This window comes from Prosopis cineraria, unplaced genomic scaffold, assembly GCF_029017545.1.
Source record: "Prosopis cineraria cultivar Desert tree isolate PC_DT_omini unplaced genomic scaffold, ASM2901754v1 PC1, whole genome shotgun sequence".
NCBI classification, from domain to species: domain Eukaryota; kingdom Viridiplantae; phylum Streptophyta; class Magnoliopsida; order Fabales; family Fabaceae; genus Prosopis; species Prosopis cineraria.
In genome coordinates, this window is record NW_026555332.1 from 29,705,797 (window position 1) to 29,722,700 (window position 16,904).

The window sequence follows — 16,904 nt, forward strand, 5'->3', positions numbered from 1 at the left end:
ATTAATACACTTTTAATGATTATTTATTAATAGAAGTAAACTCTTTTGAGTTTATAATTCAAGTTTATATTTCTATTATAAATTTACTTAAACTTGCAAATTTGACAACTTTATTTGGTTTAATTCACTTGATACAGGGTGATCAACACTTGTTTCCTTCTATCTTATTCATACTCTATTCAATAAAATTAAACTAATTTAATCAAATAAAGTATTATATATTATTATTTTTAATTATTTTATTTTTGGACTAGAATATAGAGTATTTCTTTAATTTCATTTTTCTCTCTTTCATCATCATTAATGACAGAATCAATTCCTATTAACAATCATCTGATATAGTATATTTTTATTTGATAGTACACAGATGGCCTATAGACATGTTTGGGTTTACCTCAAAAGTTTACTTAAAATACATTTGGAATGAGTTTTTACCAAATACAACAAATAATTACTTCTTCCAAATAAATTATTGAAAATGTAAACTAAAATTCAAAGACGCATTCATGTCAGAATTTCTCAGTCAATGTTATGTTAATTGGGAATGCCCCACTTGCGTGCTGGATTTGCTACTTGCACGTTGCACAAAAACCAAAAGCGGTTGGCTGGTTTTGATTTTTATTGGAAGCACCAGCCACCAGGTTTGTCACCACTCACCACTCACCACGCACCAGTATCTAGTACTGCCCCCAGCGCTCGCATGGCACGTTCCCCGCCGCCCGCCCAAAAAAGAAAACCCCAAGAAAAAACCTTTGAATTTTAATTAAATAAAATTGATTATTGAAAATTTTGATTAATGTAAGGGGCTTTTACATATGCAACCATATTAGAGGATCAAAATAAATAAACAAACAGCATAATATTTATTATATTAAAATTTTTTAAAGATATAACATATTTTATGAGACCAAATCAAATAAATAATTTAATATTTATTATATTTTATATAATAATCAATTTATTATATTTGTTAATAATATACTGTTCTATATGTCAATGGTAAATCTCTTATATATTTTTAAATTTTTAATAATAAACTCCTTATATATTAATGTAAACTAACTATATTCTCAAATTTTCAAAAACTTGGTCTATATTTTTTAGTACAAAATTTTTCTTGGCCAATAGGTCAATTTATCCTATTATATTTTGCATTATGCCATTTTATTATATTTTTCAATGATATACTATTATATAATAGCAAACCGCTTGTATGTCAATGATAAACTCTATATAATCAATATGAATTGGTCATATTTTCAAATTTTCAAAAATTTGATCCATGTTTTTTAAACACAGGATTTTTTTGGCAATTAGACCAATTTTAATTATAATTAATTATATTATAACATGATTATATTTAGATATTTTTTATAAACTTAAAAATATTTGAATAATTTGGTCAAAATTAATTTTAGTTATGCAAATTACATAAAAAGAATTTCTTTTAAAATGTAAATATTCATAAAATTTTATATAATATTTTTTTTGGTAAAAATATGATTAACTTTGCCAAAATTTATTTAACAAAGAAAGTATATTATTTAACATATATATCTCATTAATTATAGAAATTTAAATTATATTATATTTTAATATTAAGAATTTAAAATATACAAAAAAATAAATTATAAATGCATATAATGGTAAAATTAAAAACATAGGTAAGACATACTTCCTCCATTCAAAAATATAACGCATTTTTAATCAAATCTCTTCCTCTTTCAAACTAATTCTATCTTTTCATATTTACTCCAATTAAACACCCTGTAATAAATATAAAGTCATTATTAGTAGAGGCACTTTTGAAAAATAGACAATAATTACATCTCAAAAGACTAAAAATGCCTTACATTTTTGAATGAAGGGAGTATGTATTTCTACTCTAATTAATCATTTAAAAAAATACCTCAATTAAACAACACCTAACAATAAATAAATCAATATTTAGATATTTTTTTAACTAATATGTACAATTTGTTTTTCTTAAATCACCATTTGTGATTTAAAATATTATTATTTTTGGATGCATATGAATTTGAATTTGGGTTTGGATTTGAATTTAAATTTGAATCAAATTTATTATTTAAGTAATTAAAAATTTGTGGATTTGAATTTGATTCAAATCCAAAACATACCTCAATCTTTTTGTAATGTAAAATCATTTATAAACTTTTATTATTTCAAATTTTTATGAAAGCCCCTTTCTTCATCTACATTCGTTCATCAACTTTGCTAACTTCTCAATTTCAATAGCATTGATTGGAACCAAACAGTCAATGATTATCGGGATTAGACAACTTGCACTGACCTGGATTGCATCACCATCTTTAACCAAAACAGGACCAAATTGCTGACGTCAGACCAAGACTAGATTACCACAGTTGATCAAGATTGGACCATTGACACATTCGAGTTTGGACAACCAGAGTTGACAAAGACCATGTTGCACCCCTGATTGAGACTAGACCGCCAACTTTAACTTGGATCAGACTACTAATGTCGTTTGAGTTGCCTTTAAAGTCAAATATAAAATTTGAAATTTAAAATTTTATTTAAGATTCAAATAAAAAATTTAAATTTTATAATTTAAATTTTTTATATCATATAAATAAAGAATTTAGAATATATATTTCAAATGTGAGATTTTAAATCTAAATTTTCAATTCAAATCCACAAATCTAAATGCAAACTATGTAAATTATAAATTTATATAAATCAATACATTTATAAAATTTTTGGAAAAGTGTTGTTTATAATATTTTTTTGTTAATCAATTTTTCTTTTGCCAATGTAAATCAATTTTTTAATATATCAAGATTTGCGTTAATAAAAAGGACTTATAATAAAATTCATATTCTTTTTAGGAATTACATATTTAAAAGTATTTTCAGAAAATTGATTTTTAAAAAATATACTTAAATATAAATTTTTCTGTAATAAAATATTTTTATTATGCTGATTTTCATTAAATGAAATTGGGAAAATTACAATGAAGTCCCACAGAGTTAAATACAAGTATGTCCCGCGAATAAGGAAACTTACTATGAAGTCTCGTGGTCCTTAAGGGTGATTAATTTTGAAAATACAAGGACCAATTTACCCTTGGCTGATTTAAAGGAGAAAAACAAAGGAAAGAGGAAACTATCACATCCCGATATTAAGGGTATGACTAGAACCGAATATGAGATAACCTAACATTCTATAACTCTTAATTAAGCAAAAATTTAGCTAAATTATCAATTATATAGTTTTTATATATGTTTATAAAGTTCATAAAGTCTTAAATAATTTGTAGAAATTTCGGCAGAGTCTTCCCCCAATTTGGACCTCCTAAAATTCCTACAATAGAGAAACCAGTCGATCAATCTAGTAAAGGAGACTAGCTCCACACCAGCAAATTACATACTAGCAAAATAAAATTTAGATCTAACTATGGTGTACGTGGAACACTAACTACCATTATATAATATAATGAATATTTACAGTAAATACATGAGTGAAGCGTGCTTCCATCATCCATAAAAATGATAAAGTCCCTTAATAATCAGCAAGAGGTGCAAGGTCACTTACATTATCTGAACCCAAAGAAATTTTTCGGTGAATAGTGTCCCAATCAAAAGTATAAATAACACATGTAAAGGTAGCAATTAATAAAATTTCATTTAAAATAAATCAATGGAATATTAAACACAAATTTTTAACTAACAATAAATTTTTTAAAATCCAATCTAGGAGGGAATTTATAATATAAAATCATACATGATCAAACAATAGTTTGTTTAATAGAATAAATTTAAACATAATAATTTTCAATTTTTTATCATTTTAGTGGGACTTAATCAAAACAATTAATAAGCGTGGACACACAATTTATGAGAGTACATAACCAACAAGCGTGGACACACAATCTATGAGAGTAAGTAATTGACAAGCGCAAACTCGAAGCCATGAAAACAAGCACGAGCATAAAGCCTGCGAAAACAAGCATGAGTATTATGCTCAAGAGTAACTATCCCTTCATTCCACATGTGTTGGCTATTACATTGGGCTAGTACTTCCTAAGTACCTTGATAGCTGGGTGTACCATGACACGCCAAGGGCCAACAAAACTGTCGTTAGCATCTAGCATTTTGAACTCAATTCCCCTAATTAACTCGAGAATGCATGGAGTTGAAACATTCATTGAAAACTATTTATTCAACTTTTGAATTTTATTTTCAATTTTCTCCATGCATAAATCACTGTATTAATAAATGTAACATAAATAATAAATTTTAAACAACAGGAATGTTTACCATAGATATTCGATTAATAATGCATCGGATTCAAATATTCCTTAACAATAGTATAATTCTTAATAATTCTAAAGAAGATTCCATAATAAATCAATTAATATAAAAGATTGTATGAACCATAAAATTAGAATTGACAAGAATATTTTTACAACTTATAAAGGAATAATGTGAAATTTAAATAAAAAAATTTTATAATCACTTTGTAAAAATAATTACTTGGGACACTACTCACCTTACACATATCCAAGTATCTCTATGGCTTGCTCCCTTTCTAAGCTTCTCACTTATACTCCCGTGGTGCCATTAATTAATCACCTAATCAAACAAACTAACAAGGTAACAATACTAAACTTCCTATACTATAACCCAATCTTTTTATGCTTTATTTAAATATCCACAAGATTTTCCAAAACCTTATTTGTTCTTATATCAACTATCTCTAGTCATGTTCTCATCCAAATTCTTTAAATTTGATAATAATAATAATTTTAAGAATTTTCTCATTATTAGTATAAACTTTTAAACCAGAATATAAATTTCCTCCTTCTCTGTCCATGAATTAAAATTTAGTTATAGTAATCAATTAACACTTTACTTTTCTCTTAAGCATTAAGCAACCATCTTGAGAACATTCAAATATTACAAAATTCAAATTCCATTACTACTAGTTTATTGTTGTATTTTAATTCTTGAGTCAGACTCTCACACTCTACTCAAACATCATCAATAATATAAAATATTCCAAAATACATCCCAACCTAGCTTTTAAATCACATCTAGTAAAAGATTAAAAAATTAATAACCAAATGCTTGAGATTTCCAATAGGCATTTCACTTGCACATGTTCCTCCAAAAATGAAAATTTAGCAACATTCATTCCTTAAATTTTTCTCTCAAATATTTTAACAAACACCTTGAGGACATTCTCCATTGACTAAGTCATAAGACAAGCATCCAAGAAAGTTCAACATCTTCCAAGATTTAATTCCATAGTTATTTTCTAATTCAACCTCTTAATTAAATAACTTCTAGCACTAGCCAAAACAACACCCTAATCCTTCTTAAAAACACGACAGCAGCAATGAAAAATAGGGGCTATATCAATTGGTCAGAGGAGGGAAAGGATGATTCGGTGCTATCATATAACTCGAAAAGGAAGGGGAAAATCAGCCACTCACCTCAAATGAAATTGCAATAGCCATCCCTATAAATCAACCCGCAACCGATGTTGTAGTAGAAGAAGAAAAAGGGCTTCAGCTTGCTACACAAACAAGAAGGTGGAAGACCAATAATTTTTTTCAATAAAAGAAAGAATCAAGCTGTACACACATACACACACACACACAAAACTTTTTAATAGAAAGGGACGGATAGTAGAAGGGGAAGAAGAGATAAAATCTATCACACATTCATTCCACACCATTGATAGAACATAGTATGACAACAACTAGAAATAAGGGATGAGAGACAATGCCAAATCTCGATAGATCTTCAATAGAGAAGAGATGAATAGGTCACAAAGAGAGTAAACGAGAAAGGAGACAAGAGAAGAGCTTCCACCACAGCTCCATTTGAATAGATGAACAGATAAAAAAATAGAAAGAGCTGAATCACTCATCTTAACCATTGGATGAATAGTATAAAGAAAGGGAAAATGACAAGCTACCGGCGATGAGGGGAGAATAGAAGAATGATGACAGGTTTAGAGGTGCAGGCTGATGGTCAGAAGGAAGGTTCAAACTCTCTCTCTCTCTCTCACTTCTTTGTTGCTTGAATGATTGAGAAGAATGATTTAAAAATCTAAACATTAGTAAATTAGGAAAACTATAAGGAATGGCACATGGAAAAATTACAAGAGAGCACAATAAAATTATAAAAGGCGCAAATTTTTCTATTATTTAAAAAAAAATAAAATTGAACTTTTGCTTAGTAAAATTTGAACTCTTGATCTTCATAAGTATTAACTAGCACAAATTCCACTAAACTATCACTTTATATTTTCTATATAAAAAATTAAATCAAATATCCATTAGAAGAAACATTTTGTTAAATTTAAAATTTAAGGTCATTACAAAAACAGAACCCATTTTCATGTATGATAGAGGCAAGAGCAGCTGTGGTGCATCTCACCATCATCTTCCAAATGAGGTATGGAAGGATCATCTTGTAGCTAGAAGATGAACCCATTCTTGTGATCATCTTCAGTTTGAGGTATATAGGAGTTTGTGAAGGAAGAAGGCTAATGTTTGAACCTTCTTGTACTTAGCTTTAAGCTTCAAAGAATCTAATATGTGACCTCACGGAACTAGGTAAATGATGAGATTAATTTTACATATACTCACTGTTAATTATTTAATCTAGTGTTTTATAGTTTGTTGGTAGAATAGACTTGTCTCTTTCTCTCCTTATGGGTATATGAGCCATAGGTGGTGTCTCTCTCTCTCTCTTGATATATCTGCCATAGGTTGTCATTGGGCTTGCATTAGTTATTGTGTATTTAAGAATGTAGTGCTACTTGGTTGAGCTAATGAGTCTGTCATAAGATAGTAAGATATATTATTAAAAGCTGAAGAATAAGTTGTCAATATGTTGTATGCCGTGCAGGTTGAGAAACTCTTGTGTGTGTTATTAATAGACAGAGCTTAAGTGGTTAATATGTCATGGGTAGTTGTCAATATGTTGTGTGCAGTATAGGTTGATAATATCTTGTGTGTTGTTAATTGATGAAGTTTAAGTTGTCAATATGTTATGGGTAGTTATCAATATATTGTGTATAGTGTAGGTTGATATAAAAGTTGGCTAGTAGTTATAGGAAACAATTATTATGTATTTACATGTAGGAGGAAAATTGCATACAATAGTCAAGGTAGTATACAATATGTGAGTGAGAGTGTAAGAACAAGAAGTATAAAGGAAGGAACAAATTATGAAGAGTTGAGAAGAATATTATCATCAATTATGGACATTCGAAGTGAGATGAAGTTCACACCCAGCATTAATAGAAGCACACTTACAAATCTTCTTGATGATGATAGAGTAGAACAGCTAACTAAATACAATAAAGAGAGTGGACATGTATATATAATTGTAAATGGAAATAACACTGCACAATTATCAATAAATGACTAAACTGAGTACCAATATATGTATGTTGTGTTAATTATTTTTGTTAACATAGATAATATTAAAATGTAGTATTACTAATATGTTTAGATTATAATTTTCTACAAGATAGATAATTTATTGAGAGGTTCAAAGGAAGGCTCTTTATCTCCATCGAGTTTGTGTCTTGAGATTGATGACTCACCATTAGAATGTGCTGTGTAAATGGTGCTTACACCGATACCTGAAATAAATTCAGTGAAATGAAAAAACTTGTTTGTAGGTAAGGGCCAAATGTTTACCGATGCAGTGGCCTTTAGACAAACTTTATACAAGTATAGTATTAGGCAGAAGTTTTCATATAAGTTTAAGAAGAACAATACAAAAAAGGTTATTGCTAAGTGCAAGGCTGAGGGGTGTCTATAGAATATTGCAGTATATTCAATAGGAAAGCATAGTGAGTTTTTTATCGAGCACATCTGTAACATACTAAGTTTTCCATTAATAATTATTAATGTTTTTAAAGGTAATTTGATCAATTTAGATAAATTATTGATTTAGCAAGGTTTATAAGAGACTAATATGGTTTTTGAATCATTAGACAACCTTATAAGAGGGCTAAGTTAATGTTCAAGTGGGCCATGGCATGGAAGAGAGTTTAAAATTTTATAGGATTTTCTATGCCATGTGCCAGGGTGGGCGTTTCAATAAGTCACGGTACACGTGCAAAATTTGCACTTATCAGATGTGAAAAATAGATCGGAAATAGAAGAAAGAAAGAGGGACAACGAGAGAGCGACGGAGAAGAGCTTGTGGTCTACTAGGGCATGATTCTTAGGCTACTTTGGAGGCATTTAGAGCTTGAATCACGGTTGGATAAGTTGCACATTCCCTCTTCTCCCTCATTATGCGAAAAATCTAGATATTTGGGGTAATGGGGGCTTTGATTTCGATTTTCTTAGGTTTAGACCGAACCCATTAGTTTATTTAAAGTCTTGGAGAGTTAAATTAAGCCTCTAACCCTAAGTTTATGAGTTTCTGGTGATTGGAAATTTTAGGTAAGGGTTTGGACTAATCCTAGGCATAATTGGAAGATTTTGAGACAATGTAGGATATTGGTTAGTGATTTTGGTATGTGGGGATGTTTAATAGGTAGTTAGAGTGTTTATGAATGGTTGATATTGTGAGAAAAGGAAATTAGGTGTTGTATATAATGTCCACTTTGACATTACCAAAATTCACCACACAATCACAACAATAATCATAATTAGGAGCAAAGATTGCTCCTAAGCTCACATCATTTATATAAGAGTTAAAACTAATAATCTTTTAAAAATAATTTTGGAATATTTAGGATCCCATAAAAACCCTTCAAATTTATAGTTTGAGCTCAAACTTAATGATTTATAAAGGTATTAGAAGCATGGAAAAGTTTTGGGAAGCAAAACAATTCAAAACAAGGCCAAAAATATCATTTTTAATTAGTTCATGCGTTGTGGCTCGTGGTCAATGCGCCGTGGCATGTGGCACAAAAAGGCAAATTTTCCCACTATACCGTGTGCCGTAGCTTGCGTGAAATGCACTGCGGTGCACGTGTCTATGACAGCAATGCTGTTATGACAGCTTTTCTGAACAAACTTCAAATGCTCGCCATTTTCGCATCCGATGTCTGATTGGAGTGATTTAAGTGCCCACACAAAGATTATTCAATAAGCTAATAAATGGTATAAGTTTTGTTACAATCTGACACCATATGAGAATTTTAAACACTTGGATGCAAAAGTCAATTTTTAAAGTGATTTTCAATTATCCAAGTACCCAAAACTCATAACTTATACTATTAACCTATTGTGAGGTTTAAACCAAGTTCAATGGATCAAAATAAACTTGATTAAGTATTCATACATACAAAAACATAACAAACACAAAATTTGGCCACTTAATGGCCATTTTGCCTAATATGGCCAAAATACCAAATCAACACCATATACACTATTTGGCCTCTATTGTCACATAATATATTACATATACATTGTCATCACATAGATAAAACATTTTTTGTACTTATAATATTATTTTAGCCCATCATCATAAAAATTACCACATATTCACATCATATACAATGTTAGGCTAAAATGCACAATAACATAGTATGAAACAAGTACAACCAATCAAAATGATATACATTCCTAATTGGTAACATATAATATCATATAACAAGTTTATATACACCACTCAAATCAAAATCAAGTATTACTATTTGTGATGTAGCAAATCTGCTAATCCTGCTCGATTCCTTCTCTTGCTCAGTCTCAACGATAGAACTTGTAAAATGATAACCACGGTGTGAGATAAAAATTTCAGTAACTAAGATAATCTACATTATTTATTAATATGCTAAGTTATAAGCAAGGCTTAAAATAAATAAAATAAACACATCATATAAAATTACCACAAGTTACATGCATGATCCCTAACCATCCGGTCTTCTAATACTCCTGACCGAACCGATAGACTATTTCATAGAATTAAACCACATGTAAAGTTCCTAAGCTCACTATCCATGGTAAACCTACTCGGCCAAGGTATCCTATACCACTTCTGAACTACTGGTTTTCCCTGTTACAAGTAATTGAGGTGTCGTTACTCTAACACTGCATCCTACGGATGCTAAAGAGCATATTCTCCAACTCCACACCATTTTGGGTACTAAGGAGAGTAAGTCTCTAACACCGCACCCATTTTGAGGCACTAAGGAGAGTAAGTGCTGCTCCTGACATCCCAAGGTGCCAGCAATGCCATATGAACTTAATCTTCACTAACTCCACCAGGGTGACCTCCCACCCTCTAATATGTCACATTTTACTACATATCTCCGCTTGATCATGCATAAACTACTTTCTAAACCAATATAATGAATATTACTACTTGCTCCAAAAACTTGACATGTTACAAATCAATACTTTACTCATTTTCTAAAATAGTTAACTTTTACATAATTGATATATATATACATAACAAATCATGCATGTCAACTTTAGAATAACTTATACAAGGTAATGAATAATACAAATTATCTAGTTACCTTCACCCTTTTGTTACTAAAAGGGTTAGCCATGGTACTAAATCTCTTCTTGTGTCAAGGTAAGTCTTCCTACACCATAATCTACATCAACAAGTACTATATATTAATTTTCAATTAACACAAGCACCATTAGCTAAGAATAACATCCCAATTCTCCTACTTCTCACTCATATTCTCAACAAAGAGGCTTGTTAAGATTAAAATTTATTCACATAATCCCTTCAAGCCTCCTTCTAATTCTCTCACAACATAACACTTAATATCTCAACTTATCACACTTTAAAACCCTACAATCAAGTTAGGGCTTGATCTAACTTTCACCAAACAATAAAGTAGCTTTATATTATCACATATCCAAGATTAATAAACCTAAATTAAACCTTTAGAGTTAATAAAAACCTTGAAAACATAGACTCATGACTTAATCCATTCAAAGAAAATTCTCTCACTTCCAAATTCTATGGAAAATGAGATGAAAAAGTAGAGGAGAAGGTAGAAAACTTACTCAAGAGTTTGAAGGATCAATTTATTTTCAAAATCCTCCTAAAATGATGCCCTAATAGTGCCCAAAGCTTTCCCCTTTGTGTTTTAAGTTTCCCACCACAAAAACTATCATTTTCTAATGATTTTTGAAAATTTAAGTTGCCTGCTGTGTTGTGCACTACAGCGCACACCACACAAGCTGTGGCTCATGACGCAGAAAGCAAAATATTGATTTTGCTCTTCCCAATACCACCCGACTTGATCTGACTTCCATCCTAACTCAATTTTAAGCCAAATATGACTCAAAAATCTAATTAGCAACCTAAAAACATATTTAATTTATTAATTAATCATATTTTTAACTAATTTTTCCCTTAATTAGTTAATTTTTTTTAGATTTGAAGTTTTTGGATGTTATATTATAGGCACTTAGAACCTAGTGAACTTGGAGTTAACTGGAGTGATAATTGATGATTCTCACTTAATTGTGTAGAATGAGCGTTGCTTAAGCTTTTTCGTGCCTATAGAACATGTGGAGCTAACGTTAAGCCACGATAACCCTTTTGTGTGATAAAAGGTTGAGGTAACCATATAGTTCATTGTGTTTATTAACTATTATAACTGTGTAAAAGTAAATACAAATGATAGAGTTGTGACTTTAAAGAGTTTTGTCTATAATTTGATATTGCAATGATTTTAGCATGAAAATCAATTTGAAAAAAAGGATTATTGATTTTAATTGATATGTATATACTATGTATATAAGTTTTTGATGTGAAAATGTGATGAAAAAGTAGTAGAAATTGTGAAAGAGCATGATCATAAGGGGTAGGAGTTCACCCCAGATATACGCGGATGTGTGTGTGTGGAGATATGTGAGTGATAAATCCATATGGTCGGGTTAGCACCATAAGACATTCGGTACAACATTATATAGGACTATTACTATGGGACATTCGTGTAGTTTGGCAACTCCCTAGTACCTGTTAGGGTGTAGTTAAGAGCTAATGACGCCTCTATCATAAATGTGTGAATAGGGAAAAACCATAATCCGTAGGTACGTTAGATTACCTTTAGTCAGGTATTTCTATTATTAAAAGTGTGCTCAAGTCAATAAGTAGTTGATCTAGGAGAGCCTATGGTTTCATGTCGGGGAGAATTGGTGGTTTGGTGGTTAGATGATCATGCTAGTGCAAAATTGTATGAAATTGTTGTGGAAAGATGCACTTATCTCATAAATATGGTATACTTGATATTACTATAGTTTTGATACTTTATCATGGTTATTTATAGTAATAACAATTTATATTGGTTATTAAGATGTTTACCTCATCCCGTGGTTATATTTTACAGGTGAGGGCTTCGGTAAGGGCAAGGGAAAGGAAGGGGCATTTGAAGAGTGAAGAGCATAATTGTATAGCTTTTCCCTTTCTTCTTTTTGGGTATTGTAATGAATATTATCGATATATAATGCCAACTTAAGTATATGACATTATTTTGGATATCACTTGTATGGATTTGTTATATGTGTATGTATCTTGGTTCAAGGATAATGTGTGGATTATATGTGTGTGTGTTGGGCCAAGTTACAATTATAAGTGATGAATTTGAAGTGAAATATGTGCCTAAAATGACCAAGTTGATGTGTGTGTTAAATACAATCTACCCTTTGTGTTATTACTAAATGGGGGTTTGGTGGTTATTTTGAGAGTAACTACTTATTTGTATGATATGAATGAATTGTTATGTTATGTGTGGTCAATTTGTGGTGGTTGAAGTATCTCTAAGGCTAATGACATTTGGTATTGAGTTGGACATCTTTATATATGTTTTGAGGTGAAAACAAACCATTTTGGGTTCGAGTGTTCATCTTTTTGATAGATGGTTATCTGAGTGTAAGACTAGTACCATTAGCTAGAGGGCTCAAATAGCTTTGTGTGGATACTTGAATCACCCAAATCGAATATTGATTGGAAAAACGGTGCACTCCGGAAGTTTAGACGGCTGTCATGACAACAATCTACTATCATGACAGTAGGTGCACGCCACAACGAGTGGTTATTACACCACGGCACATTGGGCCTTTGAGAGACTTATCCATCTGTGCTATCTACCAAGGTGGGTAGACCAAAATTGTAAAAGAATGGTATTTTAGCCTAATTTTGACGTGGTTTGTTTCCCATATTTCGGTATTTACTATTAATTAATTTTTAACCATTGTTTGAGCTCAAACAATATTTTAAAAAGGGTTTTCTTAGGATCCCAATGTTTTAAACTAATTATCTTTAAACCCTTGAGTTGTGATAACTTTTTTATGGGACTTTATTTAATTTAGTTATCACAATGGTATGTGAGTGTTGTCCTAGTAATGTCAAGGCAGACATTACAACATCCACAATGTATAAGACAAACTTATTGTTTCACACCGGGCAAGGTCAAATTTAACTTCACTGATCATTGCTGATAGTTTGAGATCTATTATAAGAAAGAGTACGAATGAAATTAGAAGAGATTGTCAAGCATATAGAAGAAGAGGAAAAGCATTGCGAGATATACATGGTCTTCTATAACATTCTTATATGATAATTCTTTGGATTTGTGATAGATTAAGGGAAACTGATCCAATGACAATTGCAAAATGTGATGCCTTTGATAACAACATATTTGAGAGGTTATTTATTACATGTGAATGCTATATTTTAGATTTTCTAGAAGGTTGTCGACACATACTTTATATAGATGGATGCTTTTTAAGCGGTCTATATAAGAGAACATTGTTAGCAGCTTCTCCTTATGACACAGATAATGACCTATTTCCGCTAGCATATGCTATTGTGAGTGCAAAAACATTTAAAGATTGGTCTTAGTTTCTCGAAAATGTCAAAGACATCACAAGATCAGTTGATATAACATTAGTTTTTGATAGACATAATGCCATTATTAGGGTTATGCAAGCTATTTTTAGTGGTGAGAAATATGCATATTACCAATGTTATATGAAGGAAAATTTTAGTACAAAATATGTGAAAATTAATAGAGGTCAAAGAAGGACATCGAGGAAAAGCAAGGAGGATGCACTTAGATTGCTTGATGCTATTGCTTATGCTAGGCATGAGAAAGAATTTAATATTGCCATATGGAACCTTAAATTGTTCAATCCACAATTGGCATAATGGGTTGAAGCTTAAGGGGATTTAGATCGATAGGCACAATGTAAGTTTTCTTATAAATGATGGGATAACATTACAATAAATATTACTAAATCATTTAATACTTGGATTATAAAGGAGAGAAAGCACAATATTGATGTTTTAATACATGAGCATCGAGAGAAATTGACAAACAAGATGCTAGCATCTAAAATGGCTATGACTCATTGGAAAGATGGGGTCGGACCTAATATAGAGGCAAAGTTGATAGAGCAAGTTGCGAGGGCTGAAAATTTATATGCACAATTTTATAGAGAAAATTGAATCTTAGTACAAACCTTTTCTCCTAACGGAATAATTCATTTGAATGTAGATATTACCAAACATGAATGCACTTGTTTGCCATGGCAAATGAATGGAATACCTTGTGTACATGTATGTGTAGTAACAAAGCTGATTCATGAAAATGTGTACACATTTGTGGATGAATGCTATAAGTTAATATCACAATAGAAAATTTATACTCTCAGCATGAGACTTGTGTTCACACATGATATTTCACATCCAGGTGCATTGATAGTGACAAATATGTTAAACCAAACATTCTTGGAACCACCAAATACTAGAAGGCCTAAGACGAAAAAACGTGAATCTCAATTTCAAAAGGACAAGCTTTATCAGTATGGAAGATGTCATGAGGTTGGTTATACTTTCAAGACTTACAAAAACCCTAATTAATGTTGATTAATGCTAGGGAGCTAATATTTTTTATCATTCCCCTTACATGACTTGTCAATTTCCCTTTCCTAGTTGTCATCCCCCCAACACGTCCTGTCAATCCCCTTTGCCCAGTTGATAACGATTCGATCATTGTGCATTTGCTTAGATCCCCGTCACACCTAGGTACATGGTAAGTTGTGAATGTCCCTTACCCAATTGTCACTCCCCCTATATGACTTGTCAATCCTCCTTTCTTAGTTGCCATTCTCCTTTGCCCAATTGCTAATGATCAATGTGCATTTTCTCATGTCCTTGTCACACCTAAGTACATGGTAAGCTGTGAATGTCACTAACTCAGTTGTCATTCCCCTTACCCAACTTATCAATCCCCCTCAGCCTAGTTGTCATTCCCCCTTACTCAGTTGTCAACGATCATTGTGCATTTGCTTGTGTCCTCATTACACTTAAGTACATGGTAAGTTGTGAATGTCTCTTACCCAGTTGTCATTCCCTATACCTAACTTGTCAATCTCCTTTTTCCAATTATCATCCCCTTTACTCAGTTACTAATGATCATTGTGCATTTGCTCAGGTCCTTGTCACACCTAAGTACATGGTAAGTTGTGAATGTCCCTCACTAAATTGTCATTTCTCATACACGACTTGTCAATCCCCCTTAGCTCAGTTGTCATTCCCCCTTGCCCACTCATAAATGATTATTGTATCAATTAAAAATTTCAACGAATGAATACCATGATGTAAGCATTAAAAATAGTAATCACTATTAAAATTAGCATTTACAAAGTGCAATATCCAAAATTGTTAAGTCTAAAAGGGTGATGACACTATGTAATCCAATAATATAGGTTTGATACATTTACAAAGTGCAATTTTACAATTAGTTCTTTTTGTGTTTATGGGATCCTGATAACATAGACATTATAGTAGGTTTCTTCTCATTGTTGCGATGATTAATAAGCCACCACTATAGTTGAACCTTCTTATGTTAGAGATCAACCTGCAAGAATAAAGCAATCATATTAGAAGCATCATGGATTTATAGTTCACAAGTTATACTCAAGTGGTTCACAACACATTCATACATCTGAGTATTCTAGCATGACATAATCATTCTCATCCAAGTAAGTGTTATCCCACAACTGTAACCATGTGATGACATTAACACCACAAGAATGATTATAATCAAAATTTATTACATAAGTGCCAAATCAACTAACTCAATTACAACTATAGGAAAATCAAACATAAGTATTAAATTAGTTAACTTAATGATACTCACGTATCCTTCTACACTCAAAACTTTAGGTCACATTACATTTGGCTTTATGTCATCATTAAATAATTATGGTTTAACAGCAAGGGGCATTTGGTGGAAGTAGTCCCTCTGCATAAAAGTTAACAATGTCCATTAACAACTATGTATAAGGAAATGACAAGTGCAGACATATATAAGCATATGCTAGCTTTTCCTTTACATCTGCTTGCCCAATTTTTTCCTCTTCTTCTTAGCAGGCTTCTTACCCTTTTTAATATTCTCATCCTCTTTCTTTCTTCTTTCATACTCAAAAATACTAACTAACGAATCCAAGACATAGAAGTTGTAATGTCCATCTTGATATTACCAAAATTCACCACACAATCATAACAAACAATCATAATTAGGAGCAAGGATTGCTCCTAAGCTCACATTATCCATATAAGGATTAAAACTAATATTCTTTTGAAAATAAATGTGGAATATTTAGGATCCCATAAAAACCCTTTAAATTTATAGTTTGAGCTCAAACTTAATGATTTAAAAAGGTATTGAAAGCATGGAAAAGTTTTGGGAAGCAAACCACTTCAAAACAGGGCCAAAAATATCATTTTTGAGTGTTTTCATCCATGCATCATGGCTCGTGGTTCATGCGCCATGACATGTGGCACAAAATGCCAAATTTTCTCACTATACCGTGCACTGCAGCTTGCGTAAAATGCGCTGCAGTGTACCTGTCCATGACAGCAATGCTGTCATGACAGCTTTTCTGGACGAACTTTGAACTCGCG